This window comes from Amblyraja radiata, chromosome 13, assembly GCF_010909765.2.
Source record: "Amblyraja radiata isolate CabotCenter1 chromosome 13, sAmbRad1.1.pri, whole genome shotgun sequence".
NCBI lineage: Eukaryota > Metazoa > Chordata > Chondrichthyes > Rajiformes > Rajidae > Amblyraja > Amblyraja radiata.
Genome location: NC_045968.1, coordinates 12,830,421 through 12,843,393, shown reverse-complemented (window position 1 = coordinate 12,843,393; position 12,973 = coordinate 12,830,421). Strand labels below are relative to the sequence as shown.

The window sequence follows — 12,973 nt, the reverse complement described above, 5'->3', positions numbered from 1 at the left end:
AGTTGTTCTATGTTATCCCACTTTCTCATCCACTCCCTATCAACTAGGAGCAATTTACAGAAGGCAGTTAAAATGTCTTTGGGATGTGGGATGAAACTGGAGCACATGGAGGAAACCCATGCAGTCACAGGGAAAACGTGCAAACTTCACGTAGACAGCATCTGAGGTCAGGATTGAACCTGTCTCTGGTGTTGCGAGGCAGCAGCTCCATCAGCTGTGCCACTCACCGAGAAGAAAGGAATGTCTTTAGACAATGATGCAATTTTGGCAGTCCTCTGACATCATGTGTGTAGTTAGAAGTGTAAAAAATGATATTTGTAACCTTCATTTTTTCCTCCCTTATTTCTCTTAATATCTGGGGTTAATTATCTCAGCTGTATTAAATGTACTTATGTTCAAAAATGCTAAACTGTTTAATATTACATCTCTACATTTACCGTCCAATATTTCATAGAAACATAGAAAAGTAGATGCAGGTCATTTGGCCCTTCGAGCCAGCACAGCCATTCATTATGATCATAGCTGATAATTTAAATTCCTGCTAATCTAAAGTTCCTGCTTTTACCCCATATCCCTTAATTCCTTTAGCATTAAGAGCTAAATCTAACTCTCTCTTGAAAACATCCAGTGAATTGGCCTCCACTGCCTTCTGTGACACGAAAATTCCGAAGATTCACAACTTTCTGGGTGAAAAAGATTTTCTTCATCCCAGTCCTAAATGACCTATCCCTTATTCTTAAACTGTGACCCCTGGCTCTGGACTCCCCTAACATCGGGAACATTTTTCCTGCATCTAGCCTGTCCAATCCTTTAAGAATTTTATATGTTTCTACAAGATCTCCTCTCATCCTTCGAAATACAAGCCCAGTCGACCCATTCTTTCATCATATGTCAGTCCCGCCATCCCAGGAATTAACCTGGTGAATCTACGCTGCATTCCCTCAATAGCAAGAATGTCCCTCCTCAAATTAGGAGACCAAAATTGCACACAATACTCCTGGTGCAGTCTCAACAGGGCCCTGTATAACTGCAGTAAGACCTCCTTGCTCCTAAACGCAAATCCTCTCGCAATGAAGGCCAACATGCCATTAGCTTTCTTCACTGCCTGCTGTACCTGCATGCATATTTTCAGTGACCGATGTACAAGCACACCCAGGTCACGTTGCACCTCCCATTTTCCTAATCTGACACCATTCAGATAATAATCTGCCTTCTTGTTCTTGCCACCAAAGTGGATTACCACACATTTTTCCACATTATACAGCATCTGTCATGCATCTGCCCACTTACCCAACCTATCCAAGTCACCCTGCAGCCTCTTACCATCCTCCTCTCAGCTCACACTGCCACCCAGCTTTGTGTCATCTGCAAACTTGGAGATGTCACATTTAATTCTCTGTCTAAATCATTAATATATATTGTAAATAACTGGGGTCCCAGCACAGAGCCTTGCGGCACCCCACTAGTCATTGCCTGCCATTCTGAAAAGGACCCGTTAATTCCTACTCTTTGCTTCCTGTCTGCCAACCAGTTCTCTATCCTTGTCAATACCCTACCCTCAATACCACGTGCTGTAATTTTGCACACTAATCTCTTGTGTGGGACCTTGTCAAAGGCTTTTTGAAAGTCCAGATACACCACATTCATTGGCTCTCCCTTGTCCATTCTACTTGTTACCTTGAACTTTCACATTGTTCCTAATTGCAATGTCCAAAATTTGCCCTATTTCTTGCAAATAGCTATTAAGAACATACTAAGAACCATACTTACTGTCAGTTTCTAATAGTCCATGTTGTTTTCTTATAAATCCTCAGACTATTTTCATAAAATATCAAGGATTTAACTTGGCAATTTTGTATGCAATTGATGGAAACCTCAAATTCCCTTCTGATATTACCTTTGCGAGTTCTATACTTCGCTGAAGTTTATATCGAGTCTGACAGCAAATTACCTTATTTAAAAAAAAACACATAATCCCATCCTTGATGTTTCTTGAAATCCTGGTCCACCACCCATTTTCTATGTGGTAATATATTGGTTCTACACCATCGTAATTGAATCCCTCCCAAAGCTCAAACAAATTTATCTTCAAGCAGCTGTTTCAAGTCCACTTTTGCTACATCATAACTCTGCTTAATAAAATTGACATTTTCCAATTGGGAATTTTTACCTCTGGTCTCCCTTACTTCATTTCCAGAACTAAATGAGTAATGATCTTTACCTTAAAATACATTTTCACTGATACCTCTTTCCCCCAAACTACCTCATATCTTAAAGCTAAGTCGTCCTCAAATACAGGAGAGATGCCGGAAGACTGGAGTGTGGAAAATCTCTCTGCAAATTGCCCATTTGAAAAAACTCAACAATGAGTTGGGCTGAAGGGCTTGTTTCCACACTGTACCCCTCTATGACTCTAGAACTGCTCCTTTAGAGGGCTTGCTAGAAAAGGCAAACAGGAATTTATTTGTCCTCTATATTTTTCACACAGACTCTATTGTTGATAATGCTGATTTAATTGAAATCCTCTGCTACTTGTGAAGTATTGTTTTGCATATCTCAGAAACGTCCTTAAATATTTTAAATGTAGACAGGCACTATAACATTTAAAAGACATTTGGACAGGTACATGGATAGAAAAGGTTTAGAGAGAAATTGGCAAAATGCAGGCAGGTAGAACTTATACAAATTGGGCATCTACTCAACTATTCATATTGGTTGGCATAGACAAGTTGGGTCGATGGGTCTGTTTCTGTGCTGTATGACTGTATCTGCTCCTAGCCTGCTCATGAATAAAGTAACTCCAGCACCTTTTTTTGCATCTTTTTTTGTGATTGCACCTTTTTTTGTACTTCTGCCAACTCGAGACTTTGCTTAATTACCTTTCAAGCACATCTTCTCTCATACCTTTCAACATATTTTGCATGCGCTAACCATCTCCTGATCTTTAACCTTCCTCCATATCTATTGAAATTCCTGAAACCAGGAATATTCGTATGTTATCCCTGAACTTTTTAAGCTGTATTTCAATAACAAAACGTCCACCAAAACATTCACTTTCTCTATCACCAGCAGAATGTGTCTGCAGTCCATACAATCTACAACATGCACTCCTGTATTTTGTCAAAGCTGCTGTGACAGCACCTCCCTTGCAGCATAACTCCTTTTGACATTTTATCTCTCCTGCCTTCTAACTCATCACAGAGCTTGCCTTTTGTTATTTGTTCCTCCTTTCACTCTGCCACTGGTTAAATCTGTTACATCTCCAATGTTTTCCAATTCCACTCAAAGGTATTCAATTTGAAATGTTCTTTAATTGCTTTCTGATTTGCTAGGTATTTCCAGCACTTTAGGTTTTATTTAGCGCCATGTCTGTTTTCCTCTTCCCTCAATAAAAAGCAAAGATTTGCTGCTTTTGTGAGATTTGAATAAATACAATTTTCTGTTCTTTTGTTAAACATTCTTTGCACTGAATTATACTTAGCACCAGGATTATAATAAATCACATCAGCTTTCCTAACCTGATGATCAACATTTAAAAACTGATGACCAGACCAAGCTTTCACTCCACAGTATCAATAGAAAGGCACAACTTAGAAAGGACCTTGCTCAGCATAACATGCCGAGGAAACATCACCCATTCCTTCTCTCCAGACATGCTGTCTATCCCGCTGAGTTACTCCAGCATTTTGTGTCTATCTTCGGTTTAAACCAGCATCTGCAGTTCCTTCCTACCCAAGACATACTGGAAGATGGGAATACACCCTTTGCATGTGAGAAATCCAGATTCAGAATACAGCAGGAAAGAAGGTGTTCCTGAATCTGGTGGTACGTGCTTTCAAGCTTTTCTATCTTCTGCCCAATGAGAGCAGAAAGAGAGAATGACTGGGGTGTCAGTGGTCCTTGTTTGCTGCTTTCCCGGGGTTGCATGAGGTTATAGATGGAATCATTGGTAGGGTGGGAATTGTGATACAGACCAGTTTGTGTGATGGACTCAGCTGTGAATTGCTTGTGTTCTTGGGCAAAGCAGTTGCATACTAAGCTGTGATACATGCAATAGGATGCTTTCTACCGTGGGGCATCTGTAGAATTGGTGACAGTCTTTAGAGACATGCAGAATTCCACAGTAGAATTTCCCGAGGCTGTCATCACATCATTCCACTGCCTTCTGTTCAAAACCGTGCATAGAATGCATTAAGCTTGTCGGGGGGGGGGGGGGATGCGTTGTTGCCAACTATTCTGTCGACTTCACTTAGTACCCCATTAAAGCATGCAAGCACTGCCACGATCAACGGGGGACCTAGTGGTTAGTCTGGGATTCTAGTTTGGTCTGGAATTTTCTTTAGGCGCCCCTACATCAAAGTCCCTCACCCTGAGCACAGGATCGCCCCAGGGTTGCGTCCTCAGCCCCCTATTGTACTCCCTGTACACACATGACTGTGTGGCTAGGTTCAGCTCCAACTCAATAATTAAGTTTGCTGATGACACTGTGGTGGTGGGCCTGATCTCAGACAACGACAACGAGAAGGCCTACCGGGAGGAGGTTGCTGATCTAGCACTCTGGTGCCAGGATAACAGCCTCCTCTTGAACATCAAAAAAACGAAGGAGCTGATCATGGACTTTAGGAGGGCACATCATCCGAGGACGTACACTCCATTGAGGATAAATGGGGATCCTGTGGATAGGGTGAACTGTTTTAAATATCTGGGAGTCCGCATCTCTGAGGATATGACATGGGCATCACACGCCTCAGCACTCGTGAGTAAGGCAAGGCAGTGCCTTTACCACCTCAGGCAATTGAGGAAATTCAGAGTGTCTCCGAGGATCCTCCAGTGCTTCTACGCAGCGGCGGTGGAAACCATCTTGTCCGGGAATATTACCGTCTGGTTTGGGAATTGCTCTGCCAAGGACAAGAAGGCTCTGCAGAGAGTAGTGCGTTCGGCCGAACGCACTATGGGAACTTCACTTGCCCCCCTGCAGGAACTATACATCAGGAGGTGCAACTCCAGAGCCAACAATATCATGAGAGACCCCTTCCGTTGCCATGCGGTGAGAACGGAGAGGTTGAGAAGGAGTTTCTTCCCAGAGGCCATTCGGTCTGTAAACGCCTATCTCACCAGGGACTAACTCTACTGAACGTTTTTCCTTCCATTATTTATTATGTAAAAGAATATGTGTGGTTATGATTGTGTTTATAGTTTGGTTGTTTGTCTTTTTGCACAAAAGTCCGCGAGCATTGCCACTTTCATTTCACTGCACATCTCGTATGTGTATGTGACAAATAAACTTGACTTGACTTGATGGCTTTATGAAGATCGTTGCTAAATATCTGTACAGGTTGGGATCACTCAACTTGAACACCTCAGACTTTATTTACAGTCAAGAATGGATCTCATGGTTCATCCGTGGTTTCAAGTTGCAGAACACTCGGATTGACTTATTTACCATACAGTACTTGACGCACTTACTGATAGTGAAAAGTCTGTAATGGCATTGAGTCCTTTAAAATGGACCAATCCACTGACTCAAAGCAGTTACATGGGAACATGTGTTTCTTCAGCCCAACACTTTACGACTTTCTTTACCAGATTCTCATGCTTCAGTTTCTGCTTATAAGCAGGGAGTGGAACACAGCCTGATGGTCAAATTTGCAAGCAAGGGATGGTGCGGTAGACATCTTTGATAGTTGCGCAATAGTGGACCCTGACTATGATGTACAAGATGTTAGGGCACTTTGTTTCAAAGCTATAGATAGAATTGTATAATACATCCAGTGCAAGCCACAAACTTGCATGGAGGTTAGATCTAAACTGTAGTCAGGATAGCCAAAGTAAATTCTCGCATCAGGTAGTCTAGACAACACTTTGGGAAGGAGACGGATTTGTCTCTCATCAATGCAGATAGTGACATTTTTTTACCGTTAACATTTAAAACTGTTAAAGTTAAAGTGAATGATTATTTAAATAACAATAATTAAGATTATCACGTCGCAGCGGCCTCTGCAGTCCGTCTGTCTTTTTATTATTTTTTTGTCTCGTTTGAATGTAGTTTTTATTTTTTTTTTTTGTGTATGTGTGTGGGTATGTGTGTGGGGGGCGGGGGGTGGGGGAAACTTTAAAAATCTATCCCCTGCATGGAGAACCCGACCTTTTCTCTGTCGGGTCTCCGTTGTCGTTGGGGCCTAGCACCGTGGAGCGGCCTCCAGCAGGAACGACCTGGGGCACCAGTCGCGGAGCCTGCGGACCTACTCACCATCGCGGAGCTGGCCGAGTTCGGAGCGGGAGGAGCGGTGGTGGCGCGCTGCTGCGACCCGACCCCGGGGATTCGGAGGCTCCAACCGCAGGTCTGGTGGACAGTAACACCGGGAGCCCGCGGGTCCCTGCTGGGAGACCGCTTTTCGGGGCTTCCGCAACGGCGACTTCTCCCGCCCGAGTTGCGGGGTTGAAGAGTACCTGGAGCGGGGCCTTACATCACCGCCCCGCGCGGCTTGGAATGGCTGCGGGACTTTGCTAGCGTCCGCCGGGGGCTCCAACAACAATACCCGGAGCGTGGCCTTGCATCTCCCGGCGCGGCGTTAATGGCCGCGGGACAATTACCATCGCCCGCCCCATCAATGAGGTTCAAATAACAAATAAATTGTATTGTATTGTAAGATTACTAGGAATAATTTGACAAAACTCAAATATAATATATTCAAAAAATGTACCCACCTTCATGTACCCTGCCTCCTCATCACAGTCAAAATGTTTCACTTATATCAATCGGGTCAACAACCCTATGCCAGACATTATTAGAAATGCGATTCCCAAGAGTCATGTATGTAGAGTCCAACAGTGGTCTATAGTAACAGATGCAGTACCATCTGCTACTCAGATTTCCACATTCAGTAGCATATGAATAATCAGAAATGCTGACTCCAGCCAGCAAGAATCACCATTAACATCTTGTGCTCATATCCCAGTATTTCACAACCAATTAAGTATACAAGGAGTAGTCATTGACATAGTGTAGAGAGACATGACAGCTATTTACATACAGGTAGAGCAACATATTACAAAACACCAATAAATGATAAAGAGTCTTACTTGAAGATTCGGGTTAAAGAAATATTAGGTAAAATTCCACTGAAGCTCGCTAATCTTATTCAAATAACATGATGGGAGCTCTAAATCTGTCAGCTTACTGCACCAATGGAGTCCAGCGGCAGGATGAAAACCATCATTTATACTGTGCCAGACACCATTGATTTCACTGGGAATTGTAGAACAATGGAAACAAAGCAAGAGAAACAAAGTAAAAAATAAGTCCTTTGATTAATTACTTGGTTCAATATAATGTTACAATTAGCTGATAATTTTTTTGCTTATAAATTTTTTTTAAAATGTGCTTGATTTTGAGTGGAATTTTAATATCTGTAAATGTCAGAGAAGTCAAAATTATTTTTAAAATCCCTTTTAATTTTGATCATCTTCAAAGCTAAGTGTGTGATTTTGCAGGCTGTCAAAACTTTTGGGGACATCTCAGTACATCTTTACAAACTCTTGCCACTGGACCATATTGCTTTGTGTTAATAAGATATTCTCTTGCATTTTGACCAATCGAGTACGGACTTGTGGAGGTCACAAGGGAGTGATTTTGTGCAACAACCTCAAATGATTCAAAAGATGGCACTTTTGATAATGCAGTACTCCCACTGTACATCTCGCATCACCACCAGAGACTGTAATTAAGACCATCTCACGGGTTAAAATACTGAATTAAAGCTGGTATTTAAATATCAATTTGTGAAACAATAAAACAGACCAACATTGTATGACTTTCTGCATTTGATGGGGAGTGGAGGGAGGGAAACGTGATGTTACTGATGTATAATCCAAGACCCCAGATTTCAAAGGGAATTGTAGGCTGCATCACTGGAGGCCCTATTGACATACATATCTTACTGCATCTGGCCTGTATCAGGGCAGCAAGTTAGGTTCTCTACACTCAGACTTGACAATTAAAGGTGTGGCAATATGATATGTGTGTTTTTACAATACAGGAGAGATTTTGGGGAACAAGATTATTATTCAGGTTTTTACACCAATACACTGTTCTTAACAAAAATCTAACCATCATGTGAAGCCTTATAAATAACAGATATAAATCAGATAACTTCAAGACCGAAAGTCAGAAACTTTTTTCATGACAGATACATTTTCATCGTTTTACCACCATTTAGGACACCAAAAATGTGACATAAAAAATCTGCCACATTTAGTCATGAATATTTAATTCATGAATAAACTTCATATGGCACCTCGTACATATACGTTTTGATAATGATCTAGGGAAATATCTTCATCAATACCAGGAGAAAAATACAGTAACATGTCTGGTATTCTGCCTAGCAAAGATCCAGTAACGGTTGCTGTGCTTGGTGTCCATTGTCACAACGACCGTTATCGGGGTCTGTACCTCCGTAAGTTAAACCACGGAGGCTGCAAACCTCTAATGCTTTTCAAAATTCCAACAAGGTATCGTATGGTAGTAGCGATTTTTAGGCGAGTTAATTATTTTTTCTTATATTCAAATTTAATATATCAAATACATTGTGGTGTCAAAAACGCAACCGTTTATGATATATTTTCAGACTTTTTAAAATCAATTAAAAAAAATTTGGGGCATAAATTGGTCATCAAAACTAAGAAACCGAGCCAATCTTCAATTTGGCAACACACTGTCTCTTGTTTACCTTTCGTACGGACCAAGTCGCTAACTTCATTCCTTTGTGTCAACTTCTGGCAGCTCCCCAACGATCGTGACAGACATTTTACTTACTAAAAAATCATCCCAAATCAAACCTTCTGACGAATCATCAGCTCAAATCCATAAGGTAATGTACCGTTTAGATCACATTGGTGAAAATGTTTGGTTTTCGCTAATAATGTAACGTTCGTTTTCTGGGACACCAAATCTTTGAGTGTCCACCGCAACATACGTTTGTTTGTGATCGTGTAAGGCCCGTCGTGGTGTCCACTCAGATGGATGCAGTATTTTACTACATGATCAGGTGAATGAAATGGAAACGGTGTTTGCAATTTTATTGTTCCATGTGGTATTCATAAACATAGAAAGGAATAAGAAATACGTGCACTTACTGTACCAACCAGGTCACTGGTGGACACCACGCGACAACCGTTACACAAAATGTATTAGTGTATTCTGATTCTATTTTTGGAAACTTGCCATTAATATGCTATCTTTTCTTACATTATTTGTTGATACTATGTTAGTCATGAACACAATAAAATGCTTATCAACTTTTATTGAAGGAATTTGAAATTTGACTCCCTTTGTCACGTTATTGTGTGCCAGTATTATAAAAAGACACATTATGTTGTGATTCTAGGATGGTGCACTGGACCAGGAAGATCTAGTTCACAACATTGCTTTCTCCTCTGCAGATTAGTGTTTTAAAACCAAAACACACAAGCACAATTGAGAAATCTTGTTAGTGGTTTCATTTTCAAGACTAATTGTCCAAAAACCTGCACAGCGTAGTTGTTAAATTGTACAATCACAGGTTATAATACAACTTAAAACTTGGACGTCCACCTGATTCCAAATTAAGTTTTGCTTCTCAATGCAAATCCAGTCCAGTGTTAAAACAGGACCAAACTGCCCTAGATAATGCGATATCAAGATGGTGCCAGAGCATTGGGACACTGCTTGCTGTCCCATGCAGATCTACTTGCATCCATTCTTCTTCTTGCATATGGCGTGCACAGCGTAAAGTTAGTTTACAATGTGAACAATGTAAATCTAACTGCCAGAAAATATATTTTCTGAAACGTAAACAATTAGTCAAAGTCCTCTGAGACACATGAGATGATCAGATAATAGAATCTTAAGTAAAAGACAAACTGCTGTGGAACTCAGCAATTCAGGCAGCATCTGTAGAGGGAAATGAACAGATTACATTTTGGGTGGGACACTGAGGGACTTTAGTGCCCAAGAATCGTTTAAGGCAGCAACATAAGCTATGTAGGACTCTCGCACTCATTAGATGGAGCAAATAAAAGAAGAACAAAGAACATATGGTATAACTTTAAGAACATTAGTTAGGCTACTGGTAGAGTACTATATGAAGTTGTGGTAGCCACACAATAGGAAGGATGTGAATGTAATTGGAGAGGGTGCAGAAGAGATTCATGAGGATGTTACGCGGGAAGAAGCATTTCACCTATGCGGAGAGAATGAATGTTGAATCCTCTCTCCACTGTTTTCCTCACAGGGGAGAGAGGATGAGAGGCTTCTATTTGACACAACCAAATTATGAGGGGCATTAATAGGATATATATTGAGAAATATTTCCACTTAGCATAGATGTCTATAACCTTTGAGCATATGTTTAAGGGGTGGGAGATTTAGAAAGGATTTAAGGAAGATTGTGTTCATCCACAGAGTGGCTGGAAACTGCTTTGGGGTGGTGGAGGCAAATATTCTCACGCCATTTAAGAAGTATTTTGATGGGCACATGAAATATAAAGGCATAGAAGGCTATGGTCCACATGTCGTACCACTGAGTGATACTTTGTGACTGACAAAGGTAGACCAAAATGCCTTTTTCCGCCCTACATGTCTAGGACTGTGAATGTGATGTGACCACACAGTAATTTCTGCTAAAACCTTCAAAAGGATCACATCAGCATTTGTAAAATAGATCTCAATGACAAGACATTGTCCAATGGCCAATATTTTATGTCCTGACCTGTCATAGGGTTTTGGTGTGTCTAAACCACAACAAATTATGTCCAAAGCGAGTCTTTGCAACCTATACTGCCATCTACTGACTGTCTAATGGTTTGTAAGATTAGATTGATTTTTGTATTTACATTTCACTTTCAAAAGCTCGGTTCAAACAGTTTGTGATGTTAATTCAGATTATCATGCACGATATTCATGCAATCAAATAATGAATTAAAAATATTAGGTCCGTTCTTATACTTTCTCCATTACACCCGTCACCACGCCTTATGGTTTCTTCTGCAATGTTGCAACGATTCGCAACTTTTGCCTGAATTTAAACAAAGTTTATCAAAATGGGGAATGTCCATTACGTTTTAACAGACCTCTCCTCAATTATGGAAATGTTTTTTAAAAAAAGGATTACATTTGTATTTACAAATGTCTTTACAATAAATTTTAAAAGAAAATTATTAACATATTTTAGGAACAGACTGTTATCCCAGGCGAAAGACGTGTTCGTAATTGTTGTCAACATGCTATAAATTTAATATTTTAAATGACAGTAAGTTCAGGACACATGTTATCGGAAACCAATTACCCGCACGATGGCTATATAATGATGATCTATGCTCTCACTTTCAGGACAAGGAGATGCAATCAACGCGTTATTGAAATCTGCACCACGAAGAATTGCTTCTTTTTTTTTTTGCAAAGCCCGCAATTTTTGAACTATAAATGTCCAAATTGTACGTTTTATTCCGCCGTACGCGATCTTTCCGTGGTGTTAAAATATGAATAGTATTATCCTCAAGAGATCTAGCGCTAAGTCACGATCAGCAAAAAAGGTAGACAAAAAAAAATGCAAAAGATGTAAACACAAAATAAACTAAGAAATTTTAAATATTATTACCACGCCACATATTATTACACATACAAGACAGTAGCTGTCGTGAAATTCGTGAATCTCCCATTGTGACTTTACGGAATTTATTTTTGATGTGAAACCTTGAGAATATTGAAAATATTCGCATTGCACACTGACAATTACCACTGCAATACTATGCCATTTGTCAATGGCAAGTTCTCGAGTGACTATCGGCGATTAAGAATAATCACTCGGACTTTGGGTTGCCAGTCTCCGGCTTTGGAAATGAACATTGCAATTTCCCTCTCACACGCCTGGTCCCGTTAAATCTGAAAATCAGTCAACTATCGTGCCAATCGAAAGGGAAAGTTAAAACCAGCATTCATATATTTTAATCACTGGCAGGTAGCACAAATAAATTCTCACGATTTCCTCAAGGACTGTTTGAACATTGTTTCACGTTCACGAACCCAAACACTCACCTTTCATTTTTTCCCTACGGCGCTTCGCACTTGTGTGGCCAAGCGTTAATCATCTTCCCCCCACTCTCAAAATATTCAAATATATTTCGGTAAAATCGCCACTGCTACCATATAATCCAGAAACAATATTCTATCGTTAAAACAAGGGGTTTTAATGTTCCAGTTTCCCTTGACTTTTTACATGCATTCCACATCAATCGATATCGGAAAGCCTAATGAAATCCAATGGCGGTCTGGAGCTCTTCGATTCTGAATCAAGTCTTGCATTTTCAATGATGCCCAGACACTATTTCCTTCTCGGATATTGCCTCCATTTTCAAATCCAATCATTACAGATGTTAAATCGTATGCAGCTGCAGAAAATGAAATCTTAATAGGCCATGCGCGGTATTTCATAAAGAATACCGTCTGGGATCATCTTCCTCAGAAGTATCCTTTCCGTCTGAGTTGCGTTCATTCAAGTCAAGCGTGACAAATAATTCACCTAACCGAGTGACTGTAAGTCAAATCCGCCTTGAATGGCAGAATGAACATTGAGAACATTAAGATACTTCCTAAACGTCAGTGGTGACGTCTGCATCAGCGACGTCACAAAAAAAGTTTATGGATATTTGCAGCATATTTCACGGATTTAAACAAATAACACTTTTGGTTAATCAGGAGGAACAAGGAATTGCAGATGCGGGAATGTTGAAGTACACAAAGTGCTGGAGTACTCAAGCAGCAGCTTTGGAGGGTGGACAGACGACGTTTTTTGAAATGTGTCTCTTAACATGTGTTAATTATCCATTATTGACCACATTAACAACTGGCCAGTAGTCTCACATAGCTTGTAAATGGCAAAAATGTTTCAGGACAAGATAGCATAGTTCAGGTGTCTAAGCCAGTCTAATGCCA

At 40.4% G+C, this 12,973-nt stretch overlaps 1 protein-coding gene across 1 annotated transcript in view; it reads right to left on the bottom strand.

The window, feature by feature from the left end:
- Window positions 1-12,594, bottom strand: part of nlgn1 (neuroligin 1) — a 397,825-nt gene extending 385,231 nt beyond the window's left edge. The window contains exon 1 of the mRNA XM_033031264.1: window positions 12,077-12,594. The gene's annotated coding sequence lies outside the window, so the exon portion shown is untranslated. The remainder of the gene's footprint in view (window positions 1-12,076) is intronic.
- Window positions 12,595-12,973: the final 379 nt, after the last annotated feature.